The following is a 19347-nucleotide window of genomic DNA, read 5'->3' on the forward strand; positions in this document are numbered from 1 at the left end:
TAAGTGTTCCTGTTGGCACCAGCTCCAGCAGCATGTTTCTGCTCTTGAAATTCTGTTTCTAGTAAGCTGTGGTTCTCTGTAGCCACCTCTCTCTCTCTTCAGGTTTTGCAGCCATTTTCTGATAGACCTAGAAAAGTGGTTGTCTTTCCATTTGTTCAGCTTTTCTTCTTGCTGTGAGAATGGAGGGACAACTTCCAAGCCCTTTACATGTCAAAGAAGGTACCAAAAATCCCAAGGATAGATCTTCAATAAAGGATGCTGGAAGAATTAGAAGCACAGGCCAAGGAAAAAAAAAAAACAGCAAGAAGAAGCCTCAAACCTAAATCTTATAAATTATACGATATTAACTCAAAATGGACCATAGATTTAATTGTAATGTGTGAAACTATGAAACTATGAGAAAAAAAAAAAAAAACAGAACATTTTTAGGACCTAAGACTGAGCAAAGAGTTCTTAGACCTATACCAAAAAAAAATACAACCCATAAAAAGAAATACTAACTGAATGTCATCAAATTTAAAACTTCCCTTTGTAAAAATCTCTATTAGGACAGTAGACAAACTTCAGACTGAGAGAAAATGTTTGCAAACCACATATACAACAAGAAAAATTGTATCTAGAATAGAAAGAGAACTCAATGCTCAAAGATTGAAAATAAAGACTAAAACAAAAAATCTAATAAGCAAATGGGCAAAAGACATCAAAAATAAACATTTCATCAAAGAGAATATATGAATGGCAAATGAGTGCACAAAAAATGTCCAACATCATTAGGCACTTTAGTCATTAGGGAAATGCAAATTAATACCACAATGCAATATCACTGTATACCTATTATAATAAATAAAATTTAAAAAGCAATCATAGAACTAAATGTTGGCAAGAATGCTGAGAAACTGCATCACATATATATTGCTGGTAGAAATGCAAAATGATACAGCTAGTCTTGAAAAGAGCATGGAATATTCTAGCAAAATTAAACATGCATTTACTATAAAACCCAGCAACTGTACTCTTAGGTTTTTATCCCAGATAAATGAAAACTTATATTTATATAAATACCTATGCACAAATGTTCATAGTAGCTTTATTCTTAATAGCCTCAAATTGAAAACAATCCAGATGCCCTGAAACAGATGAACAGTTAAACCAATTGTGATATATTCATAACATGGATTACTACTTGAAAATTACAAAGGAACAAGCAATACGTGCAACAATTTAGATGGATCACTAGTGAATTAGGTTGAGTGATAAAAGCTAATTTCAAATTGTTGCCTATTGTGCAATTCCCCTGATATAGCAATCTTAAAATAACAAAATTATAGAGATGGAGAAGATGTGAATGGTTGTCAGCAGTTATTGAGAAGGGATGGTAGGAAAGTGGCTGAGGTTATAACTTTGTAGCATGTGAAATCCTTATGTTGGAACTGCAGCATTGGCACACAGATTTACACGTGACAAAACTGCGCTGAAATACATATACATATGTGCACGCACACACACACACACACAGAAATGAGCCCATCTAAACTGGTAAAATCAAAATAAAGTTAATAGGTTGTATCAATAATATATGCCTGGTTATAATATTATACCAGAATAATGCAAGATGTTGTCTTTGGAGGAAATTAGGTGAATGTTATACAGGATCTCTCCGTATTATTTCTTAAAACTACATGTAAATCTACAATTATCTCATACACATACACACAAACACACACACACACATATATATATATATGATGGAGTATTATTCAGCCTTAAAAAACAATGAAATTCTGATGCATGCAACACAGATGAACCTTGAGAGCGTGCTAAGCAAAATAAGTCAGACACACAAAAATGCAAATGTCATTTCATTCTCCTTATATTTAGTACCTAGAATAGTCAAATTAATAGAAATGAAAAATATAACAGAGGTTACCAGGGACTGGGGAAAAGAAGTAATGGACAGTTATTACATAAGGGATATAGAGCTTTGGTTTGGAATTGTAAAAACTCTAGAGATAAAGAGCAATGGTGGTTGCCCAACTATGTGAATGTACTTATGACATGGAATTGTACACTTAAAATGGTTAAAATGGTAAATTTCATGTTATAGATATTTGCCGCAGTGAAAAGCTACAATTATCTCAAAATAAAAAGTTTAAAAAGAGGGGTGGGGAATGTGAACATTAAAAATAACCCAGAGACAATTAGTCTAAAGCATTGAAATTTTATTCATGTATAGTTTTATAAGAGGAAGAACAGCACCTGTGGACAGCACGTCCTAGCCCCAAGGCAAGTGTGGGACTGAGAAAGAATAAAGTCACACAAATTCAAAGAAAACGATGACTAGTTGTTTAATATATGGATTCAAGATTGGTTGGCCTAGTGGAGCTTGACATTGTGATTTCTGAACCCCAAGTTACTGTGTTTTAGGGACAGTGTTGACCCAATAAATCCATTAGTCTGAGCCCAGATTACCTACTAGGATCGCAGACCACAAATAGTTTTCCATCAATATGTTTTTAATGCTAATCTTGATCAGCTCTTTTTGAAGAAGTGGTTGCTCTTATTTTCTTCTGCAAGCTTGGAAGCTCATGCAGCCCCTAAGTCAGGCAGGGGCAGAGCCCCTAAGCTAAGGCTCAATATTCAGTGGAAAATTCCTTTATTACTGCCTTCAGTCACCAAAGTTGGTTTGGGGTAGCTTCCCCATAAGCAGTTTCCCTCAGTTTGCAGTTTAGTTTAGAATCATCAGGAGAGCTTTAAAAAATCCCTGGTGACCGGGTCCCACCCCTAGAATTTCTGCTGTAATTGGTTTTTGGTATGGCCAAGGCTTTGGGATTTTTAAAAGCTCCCTAAAGAATGCCATTTTGTCTTTATGCATCACTTGAGAATTACTGATGTATAAAGAGTGAAAAAAGCTGAAGTTTATTATACTGGAAAAGGAATACCTCTTTCTGCCTGATACTTCAGTAAAAAAGGGGGCATTTTCCTTACCTGGCAATATCTACCATGTCCTTCACCAATACATTCCAAAATCTAAAAGCCTCATTGAAAATTAAATTTTCACTGTAATGAACCTGATGACCTCATGCTACAGCGAAAGCATAGTCCCTCTTGTCCCCATGGGTGATACAGAACAGCTGCCAACCATCCTTCTTCCAGTGAGCTGCTAGACACAAATAACAGCACAGCTCTACGTGTGTGTATTGTGCTGAATGAAAATATACAGAGGAAGCTGGTGAATTCTTTTTCCTATTCAACAAATTTATTAATTTGTTTAAACTCCCAGAAGCCTGATCCTTTCACAGGAGCACAATAAGTTAATTGCCTTCTTATGTTTAAACAGCATCAATAGTGGGGCACTAACCATGGATAGTGCCTTTTTAATATCCTGTGGTGTAGATGTGGCAGGAGGTAGTTAAAATGAGGGAATTCTTACTAAGCAATCAAATGGAGATTGTTTTTAATGTGGTGCCTTGGAGCTATACGAGCTTCTTTACAGCTAAGTTATGCCCAAAATACTTCCTTGCTTAGATCTTACCAGTGTAAAATAGATTACACTGGAGAGTTGTAGAAACTGCTACATCAAAGACACTTGGGCTGTCTTTCTCAGGAACCTGGATGAGAACAGTGGTCTTGCATTCAGCTGACTTACATCTGCCTACAAAGTGAGATGTTTGTTTGTTTAGCTCAGGAAGGGAACTAACCAAGGTTGTCCATTTACCTTTTCACGTAACAGATATTTACTAAACCCCTGTTGTATGCTAGGGGCTATTCAAGATCTTGGAGTTAAAACAAGACTGGCAGGGTATTAATCCAGGGGAGAAAAAAATCTATGCATATTAGAACCTGATGTCTAGAGTCAGCCTCCCTGGTTCTGCAGCCGGGCTCTACAATAAGCGGTGCATAATTTCCCAGAGACTCAGTCATTTAATCATAACATTGGGTAAATAATGGATTCTTCATTATAGAGGGTAGAATTACTAGGAGGAGTAAATGGAATAATAGATGAGAACTGCTTAACAACGTGCTAAGCACTTTATGTTACCTATTATTTCTATTATTCTTACCTACGGTTACTGTTTATTATTCACTTAAGTAAATAAGATTAGCTGTTTACAGAAATTAGTATCAGTGGTAATTAATCAAAAACACTTTTATTTTTCAGTGTAGATGTGGATATTTTGATATTTAAGAGAAAAAAGCATGAATAACATGCTACCATCAAAATGAAAGTAACAGATCAAAAAACAGTATGTATAAGACTTCAATGGAGTTTTGCACAAGTGTTCATCTCTTAGAAAGCTCAGATTTAAATGATCTGACATGAAGAGAAAGATTCAACTGAACTTGACTTAATCCTAGATGAGGAAGTTAGCTTTGTACTTTTTTAGACTTTACTCTGTTTTATGGTCACAATCAGCTTTTATAACCACAGATATACAGGTGGAAAATGACTTCTTACATTTTCAAAGAAAATCGACAGAATCTCAGCTCTTGAAAGATGCACTTCCTGAGATTTCAGTGTCTGTGAATATTGTGTTGAAATATGTGAGAACAACATAAGACAGCTCACTTCTTCTCGTCCACTGACTTGGTGGCATGAAGAGTTGGTGTCTAATATGTTGGGAATGAAGAAGTAGAAGGGTGGTTGTAAAGGAGACAGTTAACCCTGGAGAAGTCTGGATACCAACCCAGAGTTACCTATACCACGATAAACTTGTGTGTAATGAGACTGGTAATGTGTATTTGGACTTCACTGTCTTCATCTCTAGAAAAGAAGAGATTAGAGTTCTACATCTAACAATCTGTGATTCATTTAGACCTGGTATTTTTATGTAATTTGATAGAACACTAGACAGTGGTTTAAGCAAGAAGAGAACTGTATTCCAGGTATAAACACAAGACCTGGATGAAGATTAATACGCTAATACTTTGCAGCAGCTGTGGGTCTCCCAAGCACCTTCACTCAAGATTTTTCAGTTAGGTGTCTTTTAGGAAAGGCCAAGTCAGGTGCAAGTGTTTCATAATTGTCAGATACATAAATATAGAACTTGTGATGTAGCTTGCAATTTTTATAGAACAAACAGTGCTGTAAGTAAATACACAACGCTAATGACTTACAAGTAATTTTGAAGTAAATAATTATCTTCCAGTTGGCCAAAGATCTTTGTTATCTACCCAAAATTATTAATCTATTCTGAATGAAGGGGTTATGTCTACTTAGTGCAGGTTCCCAACACATACTATGGTTTTCACTGAGCAATTTCCTTGTGTAGTTTACAATTATTTTATTTTGTCAGAGCCCAAATTCTATAGCAATAAAAATCTCTATAATAAGTGTGCATGACTTTCTATTGCAATCACCCTTCAAAAATAGAATAGACCCCTACAAAATCTGAACCAAAATTTGGTTCAGACACCAGGATTAATGACACCACAGACATATATCAAGAGGGAAAAAAAATGTTTATTACTTATGAGGCTCTATGATCATTGCAGGGTGGGCTTCCCAAGTAGGTCCAAAAATAGCCTGAAAAATCAAGAGAAGAAGACACACGGGGAGTTTTTATAGTGCTTAGAGAATGGAGTTGAGACGAGGTTTCCACAAGCAGGCAGGGCCTTGTGTGGTTTGAATCTCCTCTTGGCTCCAAAAGAGGGAGACTCTGGGCTTTTCTAGCTTGCTCAGATGTGGGGCAGAAAGGTAAGAGAGAAAGGTAAAGCTTAAAAGTTGTTAGCAGTCAACTACACAAAGTAAACTCAGGCTTATTATTCCAATTTCTACACAATTAATTTTTCATTAAAAAGTCCAGATAGAGGGTTCACCAGCTTCACTCAAATTATCAACAGGTATACGAAAACATGCCTAATGTATGATTTGGATTTGCATTATTTTATTGAAATTTTGCAGCCCTCAATTATATCAGTTGTGAGTGATTTAAAAAATACATACTTTGCAAAGATGCTATTGGTCTTCACCTTCTCTAAACCTTTTCTTGCCCTGCCTCTTCCCCAAGCTGTGTAGGCCAACGAACTAGTCTCACTCACTGGGGCAAGATCACTGAGCACCCACAAAACTGAATCGATATTCATATATTTTGTGTAGTCAAAATTACAGAAAGGTACAGAATTTTTCCACTTTCCTTCCCTGCAGTCCTATGCCAATACAAAGTTACTTTTATTTGTTTCCTTTTATTTGTTTCCTTTCCTGTTGAGGTGATACAAACTGCTGGACCATCTTTAGCAATGTATTAATCGTTTTAATAAATTGAAACATTGTTTCCAATATCTTATAAAGAAATTATTTGGCATTTCTATTATTTTAATATTATACACACATACACATATTGCTTCTTGTCCTGATGAAGTAAAAGGGAAAGGTATGTCTACTTGAGACTGCATGGGTGTTTTCATGTTTTAGATTTGTTTTTTTGTGTTTTTTTTTTGGTAGAACAAGAGCTTAATGCTTTTTTTTTTTTTTTTTTTTTTTTTTTGAGATGGAGTCTTGCTCTGTTGCCAGGGCTGGAGTGCAGTGGTGCAATCTTGGCTCACTGCAACCTCCACCTCCTGGGTTTGAGTGATTCTGCTGCCTCAGCCTCCCAAGTAGCTGTGATTTAAGTTGCATGCCCGGCTAACTTTTTGTGTTTTCAGTAGAGATGGGGTATCGCCATGTTGCAAGACGGTCTTGAACTTCTGACGTTGTGACCCACTCTCCCTCCTCGGCCTCCCAAAGTGCTGGGATTACAGGCTTGAGCCAGCACGCCCGGCCTGAGTTTAAAGCTTTTCAGAAATAAGTAGTCCCATTGTGTCCAAAATTGGTGGGTTCTTGGGTCTCATCGACTTCAAGAATGAAGCTGTGGACCCTCATGGTGAGTGTGACAGTTCTTAAAAATGATGTGTCCACAGTTTCTTACTTCTGGTGGGTTCGTGGTCCGCTGACTTCAGGAGTGAAGCTGTAGACCTTTGTGGTCAGTGTTACAGCTCATAAAGGCCGCAGTGGACCCAAAGAGTGAGTGGCAGCAAGATTTATTGCAGAGTGAAAGAACAAATCTTCCACCACCTGGAAGAGAACCTACGGGATTGCTGCTGGCTGGTGGGTGGGGGAGGGGTGGCAACCTGCTTTTTATTCCCTTATCTGACCCCACCCACATCCTCCTGATTGGTCCATGGTCCATTTTACAGAGAGCTGATTGGACCATTTTGACAGGGTGCTGATTGGTGCGTTTACAGTCCCTGAGCTAGACACAGAGTGCTGATTTGTGCATTTACAATCCTCTAGCTAGACGTAAACGTTCTCCAAGTCCCCACTAGACTCAGGAGCCCAGCTTCCTTCACCTAGTGGATCCGGAACCAGCGAACCAGCCCTGCAGGCGGAGCTGCCTGCTAGTTCAGAGCCGCCCTGCATTTCTCAGCCCTTGGGCGGTCGATAGGACTGGGCGCCACGGAGCAGGGGGCGGTGCCCGTCAGGGAGGCTCGGGCCTCGCGGGACCTCACCTCTGAGGCGGGGCTCCGACATGGCGGGCTCCAGGTCCCAAGCGGGAGGCGGCTGAGGCCTGGCGAGAATTCGAGCGCGGTGCATGCGGACCGGCAGTGCTGGGGGACCCCGCCGCAACCTCTGCAGCCGATGGCCCAGGTGCTAAGCTAGTCTCACTGCCCTGGGCCGCGGCGCCAGCCGGCCGCTCCGAGTGCGGGCCCGCTGAGCCTGCGCCCGCGTCTGCCGAGATCCCCCGGCGCAGCGGGCAGCCCGGGTTCCCGCCTGCGCCGGGAGCCGGCTCCGGCCTCGGCCAGCCTAGAGAGGGTCTCCCACAGTGCAGTGGCGGGCCGAAGGGCTCCCCAAGCCCCGCCAGAGTGGATGCCCAGGCCGAGGAGGCGCCGAGAGTGAGGGCTGCTAGCTCATTGTCACCTCTCACCATTGCTCTTCAACTCCTGCAGCTGATGTCCGTAAGTGATTACAGAAAGAGTTTCAACAAGATATTTAATGATAACAAGTGATGAAAAGGAAGGAAGACAAAAGTAAAGACTACTTGTGGGGGTTCATTTAAATTATGGAAAAGCTACACACTTATAATTTATGCCCAGAATTTGGTTTGGTCTTATAGAACATAGCCTATTAAGGATATATAAAAATGTGACATGACAGAGAAGAGAAATCAAATAAAAAACAGAAAGCAGATTGAAAAGATGTCAATACTTGATGAGGGTGTACAATGTACAATATAATTCCACATTTACTTTGTACCATATTTCATAAGCGTACAGTCAACGTTGTCCACATTCAGTACTGTACTGTACTTTGCATATTCATTACTGCAGCGTACATTCATTCAGTACTGTACTTTGTATATTCATTACTGCACTGTACATTCATTCAGTACTGTACTTCATAAACGTGGAGTTCAGTGGGAAGCATCAAAGTAAACACCTGGCTTTTGTAACGGACTTATTTTTCTGGCATCTTTACAAAAATGATCTATAATCTTTGTCACCCACAAACCAATACTCATAGAAAACAGTGCGAATTGTATCCCTACCACCCAGATTTTGGTCTCTAATTCAATTAACTTATAAATGTAAACAGGAGAATAGTTGATGGACTGTAGTAGAACAGAGAAAACCAAAATAAGCAGAAACAACTTGTTGCCACAGTGCAAAAGTGTTGTCATACAGGTCTAAAAGAACAAAGGAGCTAGCTAAAAAAGAGGTTCACCCTGGCCAAGTTGTGAAGATTTCTGATTTTGAAAGAAAATAACATTTTGTGAAAAGTCACAGTTCATAATGATACTCAAAAAGATATGAGATGTGCTAGAAAAAAAGATATAAAAGTTTCCAATGATTTTAACAGGTAATTCTGTGTTGATACAACCCAGTTATGTGTAGCATGGTATTTATGCTTTAGTATAACCTTTGTTTATACAAATTTAATAAAGTTTATACCATTGTGCTACTTTGTATATGTTTTAAGAGGTTTAAAAAGCAGATGAAGATCTTATCAATTACATTTCTAAATTAGATACATGTATAAGACGTGCTTAAGTGCTTAGGTAGATTTTTTCCTTCTTTGATTGTAAGCTTGACTTATTGGGTAATTTTAATATTTGAGAAAATCAGATATATTTGTGACTATAGTATGAAATGCTCATAGAAATCTTATTTAGGTCACTATTACTAAATGTTGGCAGGGTATTTAAGTGAATAAACTTACTCATTAGACTAGTGAGAGTAATTGATTTCTCATGAATAAAACATCTGTAAATTGAAGGCTTAAGGAAAACTAAAGTTTTGGTTTTAATTTTAATAGAAGAATATTACTGAAATCACAACTATAGATACATTTTCTACTCTCAAAATCTTCTTCAAAGAATCTAATCCAAAATTGATTGCTAATACCAGCCCATTTCACTACTTACAGGTGGTTTTATATGATGCCATATCCTTCATTATGCCAGATTATATCTTTCCCTATAGATTGTCATCTCCTCGAGGACCTTTGCCTCAAATCTTAGCACAGTGTCACGAATATCACAGGTTCCCTCACACCTCTGAAATTTCATTTGTCAAAGTCACCCAACAAACCAGATAGGTGTTGCTAAATCCAATGATCAATTTCAGTCTCAACTTACTTGAATTCCCAATAGAGTAGCCCCAGGTGTTTCTTGTATCCTTCTTTAAACACTATCAGGACCCCATAACCTCTTGGTTTTCTTCCTCCTCCCCAGCTTTATTGAAGTTTAACTGATAAATGAAGTTTTGTAAATTTAAGATAAGGTGTACAATATGGTGATTGGATATATGCATATCTTGTGAAATTATTACCACAATCAAGGTAGTTAACACATTCATCACCTCACTTAGTTATAATTTGTTTATTTTGTGGTAAGAACATTTAAGATAGACTCTCTTAGCTAATTTTCACTTTACAATGCAGTACTGTTAACTGTAGTCACCATATTTCTCCTGGTTTTCTTCCTAACTCAATGACCACTCCTTCTCATTCCCTAATGCTGGCTTTCTTCACCTCTTTAAACACTGGAGTTCTCTGGGGTTCACTCTTCTTCATGGCACTATGAAAATCATGTCTAACACAATAAAAAATGATAAAAGGGATATCACCACTGACCCCACAGAAATACAAACTACCATCAGAGAATACTATAAACACCTCTGCGCAAATAAACTAGAAAACCTAGAAGAAATGGATAATTTCCTGGACACTTACACTCTCCCAAGACTAAACCAGGAAGAAGTTGAATCCCTGAATAGACCAATAGCAGGCTCTGAAATTGAGGCAATAATTAATAGCCTACCAACCAAAAAAAATCCAGGACCAGACGGATTCACAGCCGAATTCTACCAGAGGTACAAGGAGGAGTTGGTACCATTCCTTCTGAAACTATTCCAATCAATAGAAAAAGAGGGAATCCTCCCTAACTCATTTTACGAGGCTAACATCATCCTGATACCAAAGCCTGACAGAGATACAACAAAAAAAGAGAATTTTAGGCCAATATCCCTGATGAACATCGATGCAAAAATCCTCAATAAAATACTGGCAAACCGAATCCAGCAGCATATCAGAAAGCTTATCCAGCATGATCAAGTGGGCTTCATCCCTGGGATGCAAGGCTGGTTCAACATTCGCAAATCAATAAACATAATACAGCATATAAACAGAACCAAAGACAAAAACCACATGATTATCTCAATAGATGCAGAAAAGGCCTTTGACAAAATTCAACAGCCCTTCATGCTAAAAACTCTCAATAAATTCGGTATTGATTGAACGTACCTCAAAATAATAAGAGCTATTTATGATGAACCCACAGCCAATATCATACTGAATGGACAAAAACTGGAAGCATTCCCTTTGAAAACTGGCACAAGACAGGGATGCCCTCTCTCACCACTCCTATTCAACATAGTGTTGGAAGTTCTGGCTAGGGCAATCAGGCAAGAGAAAGAAATCAAGGGTATTCAGTTAGGAAAAGAAGTCATCAAATTGTCCCTGTTTGCAGATGACATGATTGTATATTTAGAAAACCCCATTGTCTCAGCCCAAAATCTCCTTAAGCTGATAAGAAACTTCAGCAAAGTCTCAGGATACAAAATCAATGTGCAAAAATCATAAGTATTCTTATACACCAGTAACAGACAAACAGAGAGCCAAATCGTGAATGAATTCTCATTCACAATAGCTTCAAAGAGAATAAAATACCTAGGAATCTAACTTACAAAGGATGTAAAGGACCTCTTCAAGGAGAACTACAAACCACTGCTCAGTGAAATAAAAGAGGACACAAACAAATGGAAGAACATACCATGCTCATGAGTAAGAAGAATCAATATTGTGAAAATGGCCATACCGCCCAAGGTAATTTATAGATTCAATGCCATCCCCATTAAGCTACCAATGAGTTTCTTCACAGAATTGGAAAAAACTGCTTTAAAGTTCATATGGAACCAAAAAAGACCCCGCATTGCCAGGACAATCCTAAGCCAAAAGAACAAAGCTGGAGGCATTCACGCTACCTGACTTCAAACTATACTACAAGGCTACAGTAACCAAAACAGCATGGTACTGGTACCAAAACAGAGATATAGACCAATGGAACAGAACAGAGCCCTCAGAAAGGATACCACACATCTATGCCATCTGATCTTTGACAAACCTGACAAAAACAAGAAATGGGGAAAGGATTCCCTATTTAATAAATGGTGCTGGGAAAATTGGCTAGCCATAAGTAGAAAGCTGAAACTGGATCCTTTCCTTACTCCTTATACAAAAATTAATTCAAGATGGATTAGAGACTTAAATGTTAGACCTAAAACCATAAAAACCCTAGGAGAAAACCTAGGCAATACCATTCAGGACATAGCCATGGGCAAGGACTTCATGTTTAAAACACCAAAAGCAATGGCAACAAAGCCAAAATTGGCAAATGGGATCTAATTAAACTAAAGAGCTTCTGCACAGCAAAAGAAACTACCATCAGAGTGAACAGGCAACCTACAGAATGGGAGAAAATTCTTGCAATGTACTGATCTGACAAAGGGCTAATATCCAGAACCTATAAAGAACTCAATCAAATGTACAAGAAAGAAACAACCCCATCAAAAAGTGGGCAAAGGATATGAACAGACACTTCTCAAAAGAAGACATTCATACAGCCAACAGACACATGAAAAAATGCTCATCATCACTCGCCATCAGAGAAATGCAAATCAAAACCACAATGAGATACCATCTCACAGCAGTTAGAATGGCGATCATTAAAAAGTCAGGAAACAACAGGTGCTGGAGAGGATGTGGAGAAATAGGAACACTTTTACACTGTTGGTGGGACTGTAAACTAGTTCAACCATTGTGGAAAACAGTGTGGCGATTCCTCAAGGATCTAGAACTAGAAATACCATTTGACCCAGCCATCCCACTACTGGGGGTATACCCAAGGGATTATAAGTCATGCTGCTATAAAGACACATGCACACGTATGTATATTGCAGCACTATTCACAATAGCAAAGACTTGGAATCAACCCAAATGTCCAACAGTGACAGCCTGGATTAAGAAAATGTGGCACATATACACCATGGAATACTATGCAGCCATAGAAAAGGACGAGTTCGTGTCCTTTGTAGGGACATGGATGCAGCTGGAAACCATCATTCGTAGCAAAGTATCGTGAGAACAGAAAACCAAATACCGCATGTTCTCACTCATAGGTGGGAATTGAACAAAGAGATCACTTGGACACAGGAAGGGGATCATCACACACCGGGTCCTATTGTGGGGAGCGGGGGGAGGGATAGCATTAGGAGATATACCTAATGTAAATGACGAGTTAATGAGTGCAGCACACCAATGTGGCACATGTATACATATGTAGCAAACCTGCACGTTGTGCATCTGTACCCTAGAACTTTAAAGTATAATAAAAAAAAAAAAAGAAAAGAAAATCATGTCTAAAGGGACTAGAATCATGGATCTACAATCCTCTGAATTCTACTAGTACTAAGCACTGGATGAGTGATCAAGCACATTATAAATAGGCAAGAAGTCTTTATCATGTTTTATGTATCTTCTCATATGGTCTGCGGTTGCCTCTCCAACCTCATCTCTGTTTTTTGTCACTCTTGGCATTTCTGTTCCAGGAACACTGACCACCTTACTATTCATCATTCAAATCAAACTGCTTTCTGCCTCACCGCTTCACTTTGTTGTTTCTTCCGTGGATGAAATAACAGAGATCCATCTTGCTAGAACCTTCTCCCTGTAAGTAACAAATTTTATTAGTTTCTTTAATTTCATCTTAGTTTTTTATTTAGTGTATGGATAGATAGAAATATTAACAGATAATAGAAAATCTTGTCCTTTCTCATACATATAATTTCTTGACATGTATTACATTATTTATTAGCTGTGTTTCCTAATTGAAGTATAAACTCTTAAGAAACCAGGGAATTTTAAAGTTTTGTATTATTAGGAGCCCCAGTCTACTTGGCATTTAGTAATTGCTCAAGAAAATGTTTGTTAAATAAGCTGAATGTGGTAGAAAAAGAATGGTAGGGATATTTAAAATTGGACAATTAACTTCTAATACAAATTAATGTTACTTTTTGGTTAAATTCTTTTTGGGCTATTACCCGTAATTTTTCTAGAGGAATAAACAATAGCCAGCCATGGTAGCTCATGCCCGTAATTCCAGCACTTTGGGGAGCTGAGGTGTGGGGATCCCTTGAGGCTGGGAGTTTGAGCCCAGCTTGGGCAACATAGCAAAACCGCATTCCTACAAAAAATTCAAAAATCAGCCAGAAATGATGTTGTGTGTCCATGGTCCCAGCTACTCAGGTGGCTGAGATGGAAGGATGACTTGAGCCCAGGAGTGTGAGGGTGTAGTGAGCTATGATTGTGCCACTATACTCTGGCCTGGGTGACAGAGAGAGACCTTGTGTAAAAAAAATATATAAATTGATATTAATAAACTAATTAATAAATAATAAAATCAAAAGCTCACATTTCACCAAGATAAAACCTCTCAAAAAATAAATAGTAAATAACAAAGAAACAAAGAGTATGCATTATATGTGCCTTGGACATCAATTTAGAGTCTTAGAATTTCTTTTTAATTATTATGTAGCAAAAATTCTAGCTATCTATTGATTGCATGGCATGTGCCAAATTCTGTTCTATATAAATTGTCCTTCTTTAATCTTCAAAAAACCTGTATGATGTACATATTTTTATCTTCATTTTGTCGACGAGAAATAGAAACTTGAAATAGACCCCATAGCTACTGGGTGAAAAAGCCGGTTTTGATCTTGAGCCTTCTTGCTACCATGCCCGTGTTCTTTGAACTCTATAACCCAGGATTTCAGAGAAGTACCAGGTTTTCAAAAATCACTTTCATTTAGGGAGTGTCATGTAAAGTTCAAATTAAGCATTGTCTAATAGAAATAAAATATGAGCTATGTTTGTAATTTTAAGTTTTCAAGCACACACATAGATAAAAATATTAATTTTAATAATGAATTTTATTTAATATACACAAAATATTTCAGCATGTAATCAATATAAAATTATTAATAACACATTTGCATTTTTTTGTGTATACTTCTTGAAATCTAGTTTGTGTTGCATATTTACAGCATATCCCAATTTGATTAGCCACATTTCAATGCCTGTAAATGGCTAGTGGTTATGTGTGGGATAATGCAAATCTCTTAATGTAATTCAGTACATTCGATGTCCTGGTTTCATTTTTTTCTGTATTACCTGCAGTGCTCTGAATAGATCTGGTTTTAATATATTTATTGTTAGAATCTAGGCACCTCAGGATACAATATTAGCTAAAAAGAAAAATCAAAAGCTCACATTTCATGAAGTTCAAAACTCTAGCTCCTCCCAGTTTCCAGAGTGGAGATTTAGGACCAAATACCCTAATTTCAAAGATATTTGTTAGCTGTTTAATCTATTGCCTATGTGGCAGGTGAGCTGCTACTTGTTAGACTGCAGCCTTTTTATCTTTGCAGTGCCTACAGTAGGAATATAATACTCAGTTGTGAGTAATTTCTAATATTCTACTTCACCTATCAAAGTATGAATATGATTTACCACATTATATTCTACTTTATCATGGAAGAAGAATTGTGCTTCAGTAATCAGATCTGATTTACCAAGGTATGAAGGCTAGTCCACCCATGCAACCCAACTAGAAAAAGAGATGGTAGACAGAATGGTCATACTAGCTGTAAGCAAGATCCACCATGAAAGACAAATCAGTGGGCACAGGTTTGAGAAACAGAATATTGACACAATCCCAAAGTACCCATCCCCTGAAGATATTTACTCATTACAAAGGGAAAAATAATAATGGTAGAGTGAAATGATCAAGTAATTAGGACTAACATCATCAGTAATGAGACATTTCAGCCTCATGCATGAGCTCACATAATCATAAGAACACATCAGACAAAAACTAATTGAAGATAAATCTACAAAATACCTGATAAGTGCTCTTGAAACGTCCCAAGGTCATGAAAGACAAGGAAAAAACAAGGAATTGTCACAGATGGAAAAGACTCAGAAGACAGAGGTGAAATGCAATGTGGGATCCTGGATTGGATCCCAGGCCAGGAAAACAACATTAGTGAAATAATTAGCAAAATTCTAACAAAATCTTTTATTTATTTATTAGTATTTCACCCATGTTAATTTCCTAATTAATTTCTTAATTGTACTGTGATTCATGCAAAATGTTAAAATTAGAAGCAGCTGGGGGATCAAGGTATATGTAAACTCTCTATTATATAACTTTTCTGTAAATATAAAACTATCTCAAAATTAAAAGGTTTTTCTCTTGCCAAAGGCAAAGATTTGAACAATTCTTTGCTAAGTGTTCTTTCCATTTGCCATTCTACTCTTTGTCAGTACCTATTTGTCATTGGAATAAATTATTCAAAGGCATTAAATATGCATAGCTAATTATATGATATTGTCCTGGCAAAATAACCTCTTCACTTAATTTTTCACTTTTTAAATAGCTGTTTAAATTGTTTAACTTCAACCCAACAGAGTCTTAAGAAGGTGATACGTCTTTCTATTCCCAAATATTTGTAAACTCATACAACAACTACCCAGCTAGATTACCTTTGTTAGCCTCTTATTTATTACAATATATGATATTTTAAAAATATCTTGTCATGGTATTTTATTAACTTTTCCTGAGCTTTTTTGGAAGAATGACTTTTCTAAATAGGTAATAAAATATTATACAAAGTAATTTTGAAGAAAGAGTAAATCTCACAACTTGTTTAGAAAGTGTGAATGCTATTCAGTGGAGGAAGAATGAAACTAAAAGCTCTGTTACCATTATAGGCAGTGCTTAGAAAGTTTACTCTATGCTTCTTTCTTACTTTATATATACAGGCAAAGGAGCGTCTAATTTAAAAGAAAAAAATGATGTTTTTCACACAGAAGTATTCTCTCTCTGGAGGCATTTCAGTGCCCTTAAATCAGGCTGATTTCATGTACTTCTTAACAATATTAATGTCATTCACTGAAAAAATGGGTGTGAAGCACTGAAGCCCACTTAAAGAAGTAGGGGCAATGTGTGCTTATTCTCTACATCAAAGACATTTAAGGATGAAATTACATCCTGCAGAGGATCGCCTTTCTGAGGCACCAGCAATGCTTGCATCAGGCTGTATAGTGTGCGCAATGAGGAATATAAACGGGCTCCACCTTGGGGTTGCTTAGCATCCAAAGGGGATTCCCAGACCATCTTGGAAATCCTGTGTAATCTGACTGCAGTCTTAGTAGGCCCACCTAATTTGCACTCCAACCACAAAGTACCTGGTCTAAAAGGGAGTATCAACAACTTGAACATAGAGATTAAACTTGAGTGAAGACCAGGTTTAAATGATTCTTTGTTCTATTTATTTTTCCCCACATAAATGTAAATGAGGTCTTTATAGAAGTCATGGTAAATGCACCATTTTAGGGTTTATAGAGAATGTTTATTTAAAGTACTTAAAACAACCCAGTCTGTGGGCTTGGCCTTACCTTGCAAAATAAACAACTGCCCATTTGATAACCATTAGTGCATATACAGACTTAAAGTGTAAGGACTTAACATAAAGCAGATTCAAGCACAGCTTTCTAATTATGGAGTCAGAATGATGCAGTGGGTGGGCAGCAGTGCCTAATTATTAAGACCGTCTTGCTTGGAAAGCATAATGTGATGTTTCTAAACCATTGATTATTTTTCCCCGCTTAATTATTAGGATTGTACTGATGCTCCTTCCTTGTTGTTGCTTGGAAAACATAAACGTGATGTTTATAAACCACTGATTATTTTTTTCCCATTTTGGAGAAGTTAATTCTAAAGAGATAAGAGAGTTTATTTGGCTTCGTATTTCATGCTGCAAGCTATTGATGTTTCCCCTTGCTTTAAGTCTATAGCTAAATAAGCAGACTGTAATGAAATATTGAGAAATTTGATGTATCTCTGAATCCAGAGGCCTAATCAGGACTATGTGAGTTCAGTCTTCCCCTCCTCAAATATATTATTTATTTCTGGTATTATTTCTCACTCAACTATCTTTTCAAAATAATTGTCGCAGCCTCTACTGTTTCTGTGGAGAACAGAGAAATAGTAAAGTATTGTGAAAACAGCATGGACATTGGAGTTTGGTAGGTTCTTTATGTGACATATTAAAAATAAAAATTACTTGAAATCCTGGTATCCTCATCTGTCAAATGGGTGGGTAATAATACTGACAACATTGTTCTAAGAATTAAATAATAAAGCATGCACAGTGCACTTAAGACGGTGGTAGGTATATATAAAGCATTCAGAAAATGGTAGTCATTACTGTTACAGAAGCATTAAATTATGAAATATGATGAGCTAGCACAAACTTATTCTGTGTGTGTAGATGTATACATGTTTACATTTGCTATGTGTAACTATACTATGTGTTAAAGATGGTTGATCATAGACTATTGATTGATAGGGTACTCTAAACTCCAATTTTCCTTCAGTTCTCAGTATTCTGGAAAAACACTTGAAGATTGTAGTACATGTGGTAACAATTTTATATTCAAAACTATGGGAGATAAGTTGTCTACCAGTTGTTAAAAATTAATGTAAAACTATGGTAATTTAGAAAGTATAGTGTTACTCTAATAACAGAAAGGAAATCAATAGATTAGGGAGTAGAGATGCACACACAGGCAGATAAATAGATTTTATGTATAATTATTGTGGCATTTTAAAACAGTGGGAGAAAATAGACTATTACACAACAGGTTAGTAGGATGAATAAAAAACAAAACTAGATCTTTATTAATTTTACTGAAACAAATTAAATATAAAATGTTTTTTAAATGTAATGAAAATATGAAAGGAAAACACGACTGAATATTTGTCATCGTTTTTGTGGAAAAGAATAACCTTCTAACAATGTTGTTTAAACTGAAGGTCATAATGAAACATACTGATAAATTTGAGGTTTAAAAACTAGAAATCTCATGTAACAATAAACAATCATAGACATCATAAACAAGTGAAAAGACAGATAACAAACTGAGAATCACAGTTGATATTTATGCCCCAGGCAATGAGTTAATATTTATCATATAAAAACTGTCTTTATATATCATGAATAAAAACAGGGACACTCAGAAAGAAATTAAGCAAAATATGTAAAACATGAATTCATGAAAAGATGAATAAAAAGGCTAGTAAGCATTAAAATATGTATAATCTAATAGATAACTAAAAATGCAAGTTATAAGCAACATTGAAATATCAAATTGACTAGAATACCAGAGCAGGAAAAAGTGAATATTGGTGATGATGTCATAAAATGGCATTTGATGGAGAAAATGTAAATCAGTATAATTTCTGGGGACAAAGTTGTTAATCACTGTATACTTTAAAAGTGCAATATTGTCTTTAATTGAAAATCTTTGAAAAATTTAGAGAAACATTTTACAATTATAAAAAGATTTTTGTATCAGAATTTGCATCTATGTTTCTTTATAATATTGAATAATTGATAATCACCTAAGTAACAACCATTGGGAATTGAAGATATATAGCACCTAACTTTGGTTATTAAACATAATGATACAGATTTATATTGAATGACAAGAAAGTCAGGACAAGATTTCCACATGATAAAGCAGGTTTTTTGCAAGGTTCTACAGTGAGATCTTCCTTATGTAAAACTGCATAACCTATAAGGGAAGAAAAAAAGCTAACATTTTTAGATATTGACCATATAACAGATACTGTGCTAAGTACTTTTGATTCTTTATCTCATTTAATTCCATTGCAATTCTGTAAGGTAGGT

General features: G+C 36.6%; 1 long non-coding RNA gene across 3 annotated transcripts in view; it reads left to right on the forward strand.

The window, feature by feature from the left end:
- The first annotated feature begins 7489 nt into the window (after nucleotides 1–7489).
- The window catches only part of LOC135965367 (uncharacterized), a 276715-nt gene continuing 264857 nt past the window's right edge, over nucleotides 7490–19347 (forward strand). For all 3 annotated transcript variants that reach the window (XR_012418423.1, XR_010578242.1, XR_012418424.1), the window contains exons 1-2: nucleotides 7490–7932; nucleotides 13141–13261. This is a non-coding gene — a long non-coding RNA (uncharacterized lncRNA). The remainder of the gene's footprint in view (nucleotides 7933–13140; nucleotides 13262–19347) is intronic.

This window comes from Macaca fascicularis, chromosome 10 (genome assembly GCF_037993035.2).
Source record: "Macaca fascicularis isolate 582-1 chromosome 10, T2T-MFA8v1.1".
Classification (NCBI taxonomy): domain Eukaryota; kingdom Metazoa; phylum Chordata; class Mammalia; order Primates; family Cercopithecidae; genus Macaca; species Macaca fascicularis.